At 44.7% G+C, this 13,253-nt stretch overlaps 1 long non-coding RNA gene across 2 annotated transcripts; it reads left to right on the forward strand.

The window, feature by feature from the left end:
- The first annotated feature begins 5,027 nt into the window (after window positions 1-5,027).
- Window positions 5,028-11,191, forward strand: LOC147270337 (uncharacterized). 2 transcript variants are annotated; one of them, XR_015115681.1, is made up of 3 exons: window positions 5,028-5,254; window positions 8,464-8,799; window positions 10,810-11,191. It is a non-coding gene; the product is annotated as an uncharacterized LOC147270337 (long non-coding RNA). The 2 variants fall into 2 exon arrangements; XR_015115680.1 differs by lacking the exon at window positions 10,810-11,191 and adding an exon at window positions 10,360-10,765 and having other exon boundaries at window positions 5,029-5,254.
- Window positions 11,192-13,253: the final 2,062 nt, after the last annotated feature.

The raw sequence follows: 13,253 nt of genomic DNA on the forward strand, positions 1-13,253 counted from the left end.
TGTCCAAAAAAAAAAAGACATGAGTGAGAAAAATTATGGCGCTTATCATGTAGGAGGGACTACAGTGGTTGTCTGGTTTTAATTTTCACAAACATCCATCCATCCATTCATCCATTGTCTTCCGCTCATTCCTGTTAATGGTTGCAGACTCCTTTTTCAGAGCTGGAACCTTCCTCTGTGTCAGCTTCCTGTTCCCATCTCTATGTTAACGGTCAGTTTTGACCCACGTCTTCAATCAGCTGTCAAATAAACTAAAACAATTTTCTATCATGGTTCAGGTTAACAAAATCCTCATCAACTTCTCTGGTCCAATCACATTTATGTTGGCACACAGAGAACAGATCTAGAGTCAGAGCTGAGACTTCAGTCTAACCACCTTAAGATGGAGGAGAAGAAGCCCTGATTTCTGGGTCTCACAGTCTTTTTATTCTCTTGGCTCCACCCACACAGGGCAGGAGAACATCCTCATAGTGAGTCAGTATTTTTCCATGTTTAACCAAATCAGCTCTCAGTGGTTAAGAACAGGTGAGTTAGTGAGTGTGGTTCGTTCTAATCTGATGTCCAAGCTGCAGGAAACAGCAAAGCCAAACAGTACAGAAGCCTTTCAGCATTCATGCAGACTGGAAAGAGGCTGAAATGCTCCCTGCTTCTGGAAGGAGCAGAGATGGAGCCAGAAAAAACACAGAATTTACCCAGACTCTGATTTGAACTAGCAAGAGACTCAAGCTGGTCATGAAGTATGATTGGCTGCCTCTTCGTGATGTCATTCACACACACCTGTATAATCAGGATGTGAGCTGAGGGGTGGAGATCAATGAGTCCTGGAGACGTTCAATAATGTCCACAACTTTGGCACCAGGAAGACAGCAGGTGATGGCACCTGGGAGTTCAACAGACCTGATGATTGAACCACCAATCACAAGGATTTCAGCCTCCATTGTAAACAGAGAGTTTAGATGAGAGAGAACCTGCTGTCAGCCTCACCAGTCAGGGCAGTGGCAGAGGCAGCAGAGTTGAATGAAGCAGGATCACCTGGCAGGTCCCAGCTGGAGGTGATGACATCACTGGCCTCAGTCCTCACCAGTGCTCTGCCTAGCAACAGGGACGATGGGGAGAAACCAGTAGAAGCACTCTGAGAGTTGGAGACAGCAGGAGAGAGACCACGACAGAGTCACCCATGGGAAACTGTTGGATCCACTCAGGACCGGCTGGACAGACACAGATCAAAGACAGAATTGATGATGATGTCATCAGGGCTTTGATAGTGTCTTTATTTGTACCTAGAATTCTGTCTTTGATCTCAGGAGGACATGAAAGAAACCCAATTGAGGAAAGTAGAGGAGAACATTCAGCTTCATTGGAAACACTTGAACTGTTGAACAGTAGAATTTGTTTGAAACAGTTTACAACACTGAGTGACAGGATTGAAGAGGGAAGGTTTTTCTACTTTAAATTTAATTCTAACTTTAAACTGTGGATGAACATTTTTAGTCGTTCATATTCTAACATACAGAGGAAGTCATGTCATTCCCTTTTTAAGAAAATAAAAAACATGTGAAGCTCCTCCCCCCAGCTCCAGATGGACAGACAGACATGAGAGTGGCCAGGAAGCAAAGAAGTGTTGTGCTCCTCTCCAGTGCTCTGGTGTTGTTGTGTTCTTCTCAGCTCCATCATGAAGACCTGCTGGCACTGGGCGCTGGTGGAAGTTTGCAGCTCTCACTGGAAAGTCCTGAGGCTCCTCCCACTCTGAAGCAGGCAGTTGCTCCCAGCCAGCCCACACTTTCACTCTCTGGTGTAGGAGTGAAGAACAAAATCAGAATCAAGAACCATCACTCTTTCATTGGGGCTCCTTTCTCCTTGTTCTGATCCAGAAACTCAACAGCTTCTATCATTGATTTGACAGGAAATGTTGATGACACACTGGGATTTTTGTTCTCCTGCTGTCACTGTCAAGTGCAGCTTAACATGAGAGGCAGCAGGATCATTCATGTGTTCATGTTTCCAGCAGACAAGGAGGAAACCTGGGAGGACTTCAGTGACTTTGATCACTGGTTCTCACTTCAGGTGTGAAAGCTTTTGTTTATGAAGTTTGAACGGAGCCAGGAGTTGAACCTAGAATCTTCTGATCCAAAGTCAGACGCGTTATCCATTGCGCCACCAGACCTACAGAGGGGAGGGGCTTATACAAAAAAAGTCAACATTTGTTTGACAGAAAATTTAAATGATATGGTGGCATTTTCTGTTTTTGTGCTGTCTGCTTTTCTAAATATCAGGTTTAGATCAATAAATGAACACTGGGACACCAAAAGAGAATACAGTAATTAATAAAAGGTGATAAACTGTTTTTTAATAAACATTCATTATTTAACATGAAACGACTGACTTTTTAAAGACGAAAAAAAGAAAGAGAACCTGCATCATCCCAGCCATGAAGACCTCAACATGGTTGAAGAGAAAGTCTTGTGGTGGATTCTTGTGTTTTGCAGCATCCTTGATGAGTCTGCATAGAAACATTGGTGTTGTGGACCAACATCCACCAGGAGTGGAGCTCAACCAAGAAGAGCAAGAGGGGAATGTTTCTGGAGGAGCTGGGAAGTTCCCTGGTCAAGCCACACACTGAGGGAAGGGAACGGACGCCCCGAGACCCAGACGCTGCAGCCTTGCTCAGACAGCTGCAGAGCTCAGCAGCACTCCATCCATGCCATCAGCAACACAGAGAGCATCCACACCAGCGTCCTCCTCAGCAGCCCTGCCTCAACACCAACCAGAACAGCCACAGCCACAACCCCCTCAGGACCTGGTTCAAGACGAAAGAGGGTCAGGACTGCCCAAGCAGTCAAGACAGCAGGACGGACGGATGGTGCTTCAACTGCAGGGAACATCTCTGGAAAGAACACACAGAAGTGACACACAAGCATCTGAACACACACAGACACACAGACACACACACACACACACACACACACACACACACATGCATGTTCTTACACACAGAGACTTTTCCTCTGTTTTTGTTTTTTACTGGTTTTGAACCAGTAACTGGTTTCTGTTGGTTTGGTTTGCTTGACTGGTTGTTGTTTGTTGACCTTCCAAATCCATATTTTGGGTTCTGGCTTGTTCTGCTTTTCATTTTGTGTTTATATCAAAGTTGTGTTGCTGAAAAAGAGACTTTTTTCTCTTTTTCTTGAAGTAAAAATATGAGGGTCTAAACTGACCCATAACACCATGGATGTTCCAATCGTTAATGATACTAAAATGAATACTAAATCAAACCAGTCCATGTCAGAGATGTGTTCTAACACCCTCAGTAACGGTCAGGAAACACAACAACCTTTGGTTTATTTCTAGGATTTTCTTGAGGTTCATTTATCATTTTTTAACTGAAATCGAGGGTTTACTGACTAAAAAAAGGTCCAGAGGCCCACAACTAAATATTCAAGCCAATATTTCCATGATAAGGAAGCCTGACAAGGTCACCAAGAGATGGAAACAACTTGGAGGATAGAAAATTGTTTTAGTTTATTTGACAGCTGATTGAAGACGTGGGTCAAAACTGACCGTTACCATAGAGATGGGAACAGAAAGCTGACACAAGAGGAAGGTTCCAGCTCTGAAAAAGGAGTTTGATCAAAATCTTGAACTGCCAGTAGAAATATCCTTTTGTATGTTGACCTTTGTTGACAGAAGTCACTTTAGCTTGGCAGTGAAAAGAATGGCTGCTAGCTTGACAAAGAACTGCACAAACCAGGTTCAAGCTGGACTTTGGACCCTGGTATCTGCAACGACTCCATCAACTCCTAATCTAGCAGCTCTGCTGGGTCCAACTATTTTACAGAACATTTGACAGACCTGTGGAGCAGTGAGGACACACATGAGTTGATCACATGATCTACTGAAGCGCCATTTTACCTGCCACTGAGGTCAACAACATGAGCTGGAGTTGGGAATCTTGAACTGAACCTGGTATCACAGCGACACCTGCTGCTGCAAAATGGAACAGCAACATTGAACCAAGTACAGGATTGGAGGGAGACTGATGGTCGCTGTTTGGGTTTTTGAAGAACAAGGAGGGCATGGCTTTAAGCTGGATTCCCAGAGACTATTTCCCCAACCTCTACATTGGCATCTACACTGTCATCCAGTCATGTGACTGAAGTCATCCAGTCACATGACTGAAGTCATCCAGTCATGTGACTGAAGTCATCAGTCATGTCAGTGATGTCACTCAGCAGGACTGTCATTGCCTTCACATTCTAGAAAAGAATCCAGACTCCACATTTCCTCTTATCTATTATTGTGTTCCTCCCTCCTGGTCTTTCCTCTGAATTCTCAGGGTTTACATCCAGTTCAGTTCTGACAGATTCAGTCATTAGTGTCAATAAATTTCCTTTTCTACACTGATTATATGTCAAGGTTTGTGTGTGTGTGTGTGGGGGGGGGGGGGGGCTGGAGCCTAGCCCAGCATCAACGGGCGAGAGGCGGGGTTCAGCCTGGACAGGTCACTAGTCCATCACAGGACCAACACATAGAGACAGACAACCATTCACACTCACAGTCACACCTACGGTCAATTTAGAGTATCAATCAGCCTCGTCCCCTCTTGATGTCTTTGGACTGTGGGAGGAAGAGAGAACCCACACAGGAACAGGGAGAACATGCAGACTCACACAGCTGGGGCTCCAATCTGGAACCTTCCTGCTGGGAGGCAGCAGTGCTCACCACTGCACCATTGTGTCCCCTGAAAATGCCACCAGATCGTTTGGAATTTCTGTAAAATGAAGTACACATGAACATGAAGAGGTTTTCACAGGGCTGGTGAGCCAATGGATGGCATGACCTTGGGCGCTGCTGGGGGGGGGGGTACATGGGAACGATTCTAAGGGCCCGAGCACTGACAGGGGCCCTCAGTGGGGCTGTAAAGTAAAAAAAAAAAAAAGATCATTTAAAATGAGCTAATTAAACATGGTTGTCGATTTCCATTACTTTTTTCTTGAGTTCTTCATCACATTGCCATTTAACCCCCCCCCCCTTGCACAATGGTGCAGTCCAATTCAAACCCGCGAATGCCGCTCTGAGCTCCGTCACTCTGCCGCTGCTGCAGGTGTGCGCTCACAGCCGCTGAGTCGCTGATGGACGGTGTGAGAAACGAGCGGTAATAATGAAGTCTGGTTGGCTCAAACGAAGAGGAAGACGGGAGAAAGAAGAGAGGAAGAAAAGAGGCAGACAACTGGTCCCTCAGTTCTTCTCCAAGAAGGTAGGCTCACTGGCCTTGAGAGTTCTAAACGCTCGTGAATGAGAACAGGGTTCTGATGAACGCGGCCCGATGAGCCAACCAGGAGAACAAGTTTACAGCGAGCGGTGCAGTGCCAGTTCTCATTTAAAAACGCTGCCTTTGTCGTCATGGTGAACAAACAGCTGAAGTGGGTGAACTTGCGAGATAAACTGGACTCAGTACAAGATAAAATACTACGTTCTGCTGGTGCTGAGCTCATGACTAATGGGTGCCCTAAATATGCACAGATTCAGCTTCAGGAGGACACGCCCACCCAAACTACTGGAACCAGGTTTGGAGAAGGAGCTAAGCAGTACATAAAGGCTGTAGGTTTCTAGTTTTTAAGGCCCTGGTCCATCAGTGCTCTGCCACAAACCCAACTTGTGGGTTGGGGGCGTGTGGGTATCCCTATGTGGGTCTAATCTGTCACACATTCTTTATAGTTGATTTCTTTATTGTGTTACTTCCAGCCTTTATCACAGTTCAGTTAAATTATTGACTGTTAGGGGAACACATGGAAGGCTGAGTGTGAGTTCACTACAATGCATCTCACTGGCCTGCATCCCTGAAACAGTGCAGTCCATTCTGCCACTCTCCCTTCTGACTGCACTCGTCCTGATCTGCTCTATGCAGTCTATCAAATGCAACTCCAGAGCATTTTTGGAGAGGTTTGTGTGCACTTTGGATTTTTTTGCCCTCTGCCCGTTACAGTTGCTGGTGGAGGAAGGGCATTCAGTGAACTCAGACTGATCCTGAGTCACCTCAGGTCGACCATGGGGCAAGAGAGCCTGAAGGGTCCTGCAACACTTTCAGCTGAAAGGGAATTGGCTCGCTCACTGGACTTCAAATGTTGAATTTGTGACTTTGCTACAAAGAAGACTCGGCGCCTCGACTTGGGCATTGAAGTCTTTACTGTGTGAGCAGTGTAAGTGAAGATGTCTTCATGTTGTTTGTATGTAGTGGAAATATTTTGGTGATGAACTTGAAGTACAAAAAGGCAGGGAAAAGACAAAAAAGGATTGGAATTGCTTTTATCTCTGCACAGACTGGGACAGAAAAAAAGGCAGCCACTCAGTGAAAGCTGGAACCCCATTGAGACGCATTATTTTGAAACGTGGTGAAACCTCAACGAGCTGGTGGGAGAGGTGGGGTGGTGCTGGGGGCTTGTCTCACATGTTTTTGCCCCTCGACCCTCTGCCTGTACGTTGGGGTTTACCCTCGTGGACGAAAGGGTTGCTTCCCTGCGCCTTCGGGTCGGGGAACGTGTCCTGACGGTGGTGTGCGCGAATGCTCCGAACACCAGTTCAGAGTACCCACCCTTTTTGGAGTCCTTGGGAAGAGTACTGGATGGTGCCCCGGCTGGGGACTCCATTGTCCTACTGGGAGACTTCAACGCTCACGTGGGCAACGACAGCGTGACCTGGAGGGGTGTGATTGGGAGGGACGGCAGGCCCGACCTGAACCAGAGTGGTGTTCAGTTATTGGACTTCTGTGCAAGTCACAGTTTGTCCATAACGAACACCATGTTTGAACATAAGGATGCCCACCGGTGCACGTGGCACCAGGACACCCTAGGTCGCAGGTCTATGATCGAGTTTTGGTCAGATTCTTAGTTCAAATCAACACAACATTCAGCACTTCAGAAAGTTTTCCACGCTTTGTAATTAAGTAACTTGTAATAAGTTTATACGTTTATTTAAAGTCACACAAACTCATGGTCCATGAACAGGCAATGAAAAGTCTGACAAAAAATGCAGTTATGATGATGGGGGGGGGGGGGATTTGGGGGGCAAAATTTGAATCTTTCAAGGGGCCCAAAATTTCTGGCGGCGCCCCTGGTCCGGTGGATGAATGCTGCTGCATTTTTCAAATTTATTTCTGTGCAGAAATAAATTACACCACCTGTTTGGGCGAATACCAAACACTGAGTCTCCTTCTCCCACTCAACACTCAACACAATGCAGAGCAGTAGCAAGGGTCTGCTGAGATGTAGGCCCAGACCGGCTCCATGTACACGAGGTGGTAAAAAGACTAACGCCGTGCAAGTGAAAAAAGCGTGATGCAACAAACAAAAACAAATGCATCATCACATTTTGCGCCGCAAACAGAGAAACGATGCATAGCACAACATGAAGCGAACCAAGAATGCGGCTCCAAAATGAAAACGCTGCAAAACCAGTCGCCCCCAACGCAAGTGCACCGAACCTGCAGGGGGCGCTCTCAGCCCAACAGCTCAATGCAGAGACGCGTAGGAGAGGAGAGGAGACGGCTGACAGACGTTTGGTTTCCAAGAAGAGCGGGAAGAAAATCAAGTTACGGCGTAGCGTGGTAATGTGATTTTATTTGACTGTTTACATAAAATTAACTTAAAATGCTAATTCAAAGATATCACTGCACAACGCCTCACATTACGGGACGTTCATGTTATTAACATGTTCACGCTGCCCCTTTGCTTGTCTGTTGTGAGCCTGCTTGCTGGTAGCAATGAGATAATCTGAGATTAGAGACTGATTATCGTTCAAATACTACATTCAACCCTCTATCCCAGGCGTCCAAGCCTGTCCCCTTGTTTTAATTTCAGATGTTCTGTCCATTCTGTGGCGCTGCACTCACAGCTTCCCTACCTTTTGCTCTGTATGTGGCTTAAACATAAGTTTTTTACAGGATGTCCACAAGGAGACGCCTGCCACTAGTGGACATATGGATGTTGCACAACCTAGCGCCAGTGCAGCTTAACAGATTTATGGATTCTGTGACATAAAATGATTCAAAGGGGCCTTAAAGGTTCAATCATACTCTTGGATTTCTAAAATCGCTTCTTTCTATCGCTAGCCTGGTGCAGTGGCTGGACTCAGATGAGTAATGAGAAATGCTCTGTATAAATTAAGAGTGTTTCAGGAGGTAATAACTGTGTATTTTTTTCTAGCAGGGAGCTCTTCCATAGAAACCTTTTTCCAGTTCAGGGCTGTTAAGGAGAGGGAGAGAAAGTCCTTCTTTTCACAGGAATATCAGGCCTCTCAGAGCCAACAGAAGAAGAAACCTGTGAAGGTTTGACCTGTTGTTCACATTGCATAGGTTGTTTAGATTCAGCTGTCAATGCAGACCCGCATCTTGCAAAGTGACCAATCTCATGGATTTGCCATATTGAATCAATTTCCTTTTTATTTCCTATGTTATTTGTTATTTTGCAGATGTTGGGGTGACGAAGTTGACAGGTGACTCCCTAAAACCTGTTAGAGGGAAGTCCCTTCCTCTTTCCATTCAGCCTCACTGGTCGTCAGAGCAGCTCTTGGTTGCTGCTGTTAAACAGCAAATCCATTTGAACCAGGACCTGAGGATGACGACCATGTTTGTTGAACCCTGATGGCAGAGAAGTGAGAAACGTCCCAGGAACAGACGACCCTTTCACATCCAGGAGTACAAGGAGGCAAAGCCTACCAAAGAGTAGCATCTACATTTGCACTGCAGAGGATTTGGAAACCAGTTGGAAGTGTTCATGTCTGAATCCAGTTCATACTCCATTCATGGTTTGATTTGAATTTATTCACCTCTGTCTTTTATGTGCAAGATCACTTCTGTCAGTTACTCAAAACATGCTAGTAATTTCTGCTGAAATGGCATTTTGTCAAAGGTCATACTGGACGGTCGTCTATGACGATGCCAGTGTTGTTCATGTGAACTCGCCATCCAAGGAAAGTGCTAAGGGTTTTAAGCAATAGTCCAACATTTTTGGCAAATTGGCCTGTAGTCCTACTGCCTTTAATCATGAGTAGGTACATTCTCTAGTTATCAGTTGGGGGGGGGGGGGCAGTATGAGTCCTTCAACTCATCAAATACACAACAACTCCAAAAGGCTGTCGTGGACAACCTGTGACATGTACATTTGACTAAAGTGCACACACTGAAACTTAATTGATTCATGTGTTGGAATGTTCCTTAATGATACATTAATACTTCATCGTGTGGTGAACTGAGTTCACTACCATTCTGCTCACTAAGTGACTCATGCCTCTGCCCCCCCAGCACTGAACAACAGGCGCTGATATTGAAGGTGACGTTCACGCCTAACCAGGACTGCACGCAGTGTGTTTCCTCTGCTGCTTCTGAGACTTCAGGGCTGCAACTGGGCTTTACACAGTCAGAGCTGCTGGTCTGACCAGTCACCAGGGTGTCAGCCATACTGGTGCAATTTCATTGGTTCCTCAAAACAAAAACACTGAGTCTCCTGATGATGGACAAATTGAGGAGGACAATAAAGGAAATATTTCATTCTACCAGCACCTGAAGCCTGAAAGCAATTTGATCCAAATCTGATCCCAGAACAGAAGTGAGCACAACTGATGTTCTACTGCTGCTGCTTCACTTTCCCTTGGAGAAATCATTTCACATCCATTTAGGAAATATAACAAAAGCTTCCATCAGAATTTGACTCCATCCTATTGAGAACTTACATGTAGGAGTTGTGTGCATTGGTGGGAAGTGAACCCTAAAGCCACTCTCCTGTGGGTGGAACCACATCACTGTGTGTTCTGAAGCTGCCAAAGCAGCTCATCAACTTGATGAAACTTTTAGCTTCAACCTATTTGATGAAGCTTCTTCTCTTGTTAATGATTCCCTTTTGTTTGGAAGCAGAGCAACGAGTCAGGCATCATTAAGAAGCCTTAATTACAGGATAACTGACTCAAGTGAAACCAGAAAGTATGAAGCAACCCTGACACGTTGTCCGTCTATATGTGTTGTCCAGCCCCCTTGCAACCCTTAACAGTATAATTGGAAGTAAATTGATGGATGGATGGAAAATTCAAGGTGCACTTGAAGGCAGCATCTCAAGCTCACAGCAGCCAATCAGATCCCAAGTTCAGTCTGTTGGGGGAAGTAAGCTTTTTTTTAATTAATCAATTCAAAAATACAAAATAAAGCTCTTTAGCCAGGGTTACAACATAGAAATGTAAAGCAGTACAAAGACATCATGAGTTCAGACAAATAATCAGACAAAAGACAGAGAGATGAAAAATAAGATGAAAGATGAAATTTACCTCAAATTTAAACAAGTTGTCCTTTTTGATTTGGTTGTCCTTTTCTCGCAGATGTTTTCATTGAAACAGACTTCTCCACGTTGGACCAGAATGTTCGACCACACAAGCAGTGATGGAAGAAATGTTCAATGGATTCTTCTCTCAAGCCACAGAAATTACAGGAGGATTCAATTTCAGTCTTAAATCTCTCTGTTTTTCAGCTGGATAAAGAAAGATACCTCTTTCATCTTCTTAAGACAAATTCATCCTCCATCAGCCACACTTTTTTTCCAATCTTTCACTGTAAAGAGAATTTCAATACATTTTTGCAGAGGGAACAGATTCATTTATTAAAGGAGTTCTAATAAATTTGTTGGAACAAATCCTAGGGATGGAGTTATAACAACATGATATTCCTCTGGTGGAGCTTCTAGATCAAATTTAGACACCAGTTCTTCAACGTAAGTAGTAAGCTGGCACGTGGTCATTATTTATTTATTTTTTTTCTCTGTCTCACTGCAGCAAGAAGTCATGCACGTAGCAAGCAGAAGCATCCAGGTAGTGACCACATTAATCAGAGCCAGGAGGAGTCTTGACACCAGAATAATCGGTCATCACGTCGGCCAACTCTTTCCGCCCTGCTGGGAGTCTGAACCCTGACGTCTTCAGGAGTGGAGCACATGCAAATCAGAGAGATATCCTTTGACTGTTGGTAGATGAGCTGCTGCTGCTGCTGCCTCACGCTGTGGGGGCGGGGCTATGTTGAATCTCCATTCTTCTGTCAGGGTTTATTAGAGCCATAAGAGCACCTCAGTTTGTAGGAGCACCCTAAAATGCACATTTCTTCTACTGGTCTTAGCACACAGCTGTTTTGTGCTGATGTAAGGAACGTTTGTTGTTATTGTTTAGAGAACAAGTCTTCATGCAAAATGGTGTATTTTATGCAAAGAGAGAAAAATGGGGATTAATTTGCATGGAGTGATTTATTTTATTCTGAGTTAAAACACTAAACACTAAAAATGTTGATTTCACCAAAAACTGGTGAGGTTATTGATTTAAAGCATGTTTAACATGTGAAATAGTTGATATTTTTATTGACACGTTGGTTAAACAGGAGCAGTTTCATATTTAATGGTATTCTTATTGTGTCAAAATATGCTGAGCGTATTTTTTTTTTGTGTGAGAGTAAAATAATTTTACTGTGAATTCATTCAAGAATTGAATTCAAGAAATTGAACCACTAGAGAGAATCTTCATACAAGTACTTGCATTCAGCAGGACTGAGTGCTTTGCTAATCAGGTCTAAAGTTGTTCAACAACAGAGAAACAGAAGAGAGATCAGTCCTGAATGAATCACAACAGAGACTGGAAGCCTGTGTCTTTAGATCAGTGGGGACGGTCCACAAGATTCCAGTAGATTCCAGAGATGGTGAGCCACCCAGCTTGATTCCAGACACCAGTGTCTACATGCTCTGGAATAGCAGGTGAACCATCTGCTCTGTGGTAGGATCACGCCAGGCATCTGGATTAGCACCAGCTCCAGTTTACGGTAGAAAGAATGCACTCATAGCTACTTTAAATCTCAGGGATTATTAGCTTTGGAACTCACAGATCAAACCCCACTTGATCTGAAGGAACTCTGACTTGGAGCCCACGAACTTTCAAGGTTAACAAAAGTGAGAAAACTCACATGAGGACACTTTATTTTCTTAAAGGGCCCAGTTCATTATTGTTCAAATGAATGTATTTTTGTGTTTTATGTGGTACAATCTTAGAATTACAAACCAAAACGAAAGTTGCAATCAACTGTAACATCTGGTGTTAAGGTGGAGATGGCACTTGAGCCCCTGCTCCATATGAACCTAGAGAGACATGGATATTCCAGGATTGGGTTACAAAAGCAAACAGAAACCTGCATCAGGAGGGTTTATCAGGGTCTGGGGTCAGCAGGAATACAAACAAGAGACAATCAGGAACAACCTTCATCAGGAGGGTTACCAGGGTCTGGGGTCAGCAGGAATACAAACAAGAGACAATCAGGAACAACCTTCATCAGGAGGGTTACCAGGGTCAGCAGGAAGACAAACAAGAGACAATCAGGAACAACCTTCATCAGGAGGGTTACCAGGGTCAGGGGTCAGCAGGAATACAAACATGAGACAATCAGGAACAACCTTCATCAGGAGGGTTACCGGGGTCAGGGGTCAGCAGGAATACAAACGAGACAATCAGGAACAACCTTCATCAGGAGGGTTACCAGGGTCTGGGGTCAGCAGGAATACAAACAAGAGACAATCAGGAACAACCTTCATCAGGAGGGTTACCAGGGTCTGGGGTCAGCAGGAATACAAACAAGAGACAATCAGGAACAACCTTCATCAGGAGGGTTACCAGGGTCAGAGGTCAGCAGGAATACAAACAAGAGACAATCAGGAACAACCTTCATCAGGAGGGTTACCAGGGTCTGGGGTCAGCAGGAATACAAACAAGAGACAATCAGGAACAACCTTCATCAGGAGGGTTACCAGGGTCAGAGGTCAGCAGGAATACAAACAAGAGACAATCAGGAACAACCTTCATCAGGAGGGTTACCAGGGTCTGGGGTCAGCAGGAATACAAACAAGAGACAATCAGGAACAACCTTCATCAGGAGGGTTACCAGGGTCAGGGGTCAGCAGGAATACAAACATGAGACAATCAGGAACAACCTTCATCAGGAGGGTTACCAGGGTCAGGGGTCAGCAGGAATACAAACAAGAGACAATCAGGAACAACCTTCATCAGGAGGGTTACCAGGGTCAGGGGTCAGCAGGAATACAAACATGAGACAACCAGGAACAACCTTCATCAGGAGGGTTACCAGGGTCAGATTTATTATTGAGGGGAACAAACCACTCTGATGTCTGGGTTCATCAAGGATATCATTAAAGAAGTCCTAACTATCTGGCCAGTTAAATTGATCCTAA

This window comes from Aulostomus chinensis, chromosome 1 (assembly GCF_037954235.1).
Source record: "Aulostomus chinensis isolate RoL2024-O1b breed Wild chromosome 1, RoL_Achi_v1.0, whole genome shotgun sequence".
In the NCBI taxonomy this organism is placed as follows: Eukaryota; Metazoa; Chordata; class Actinopteri; order Syngnathiformes; family Aulostomidae; genus Aulostomus; species Aulostomus chinensis.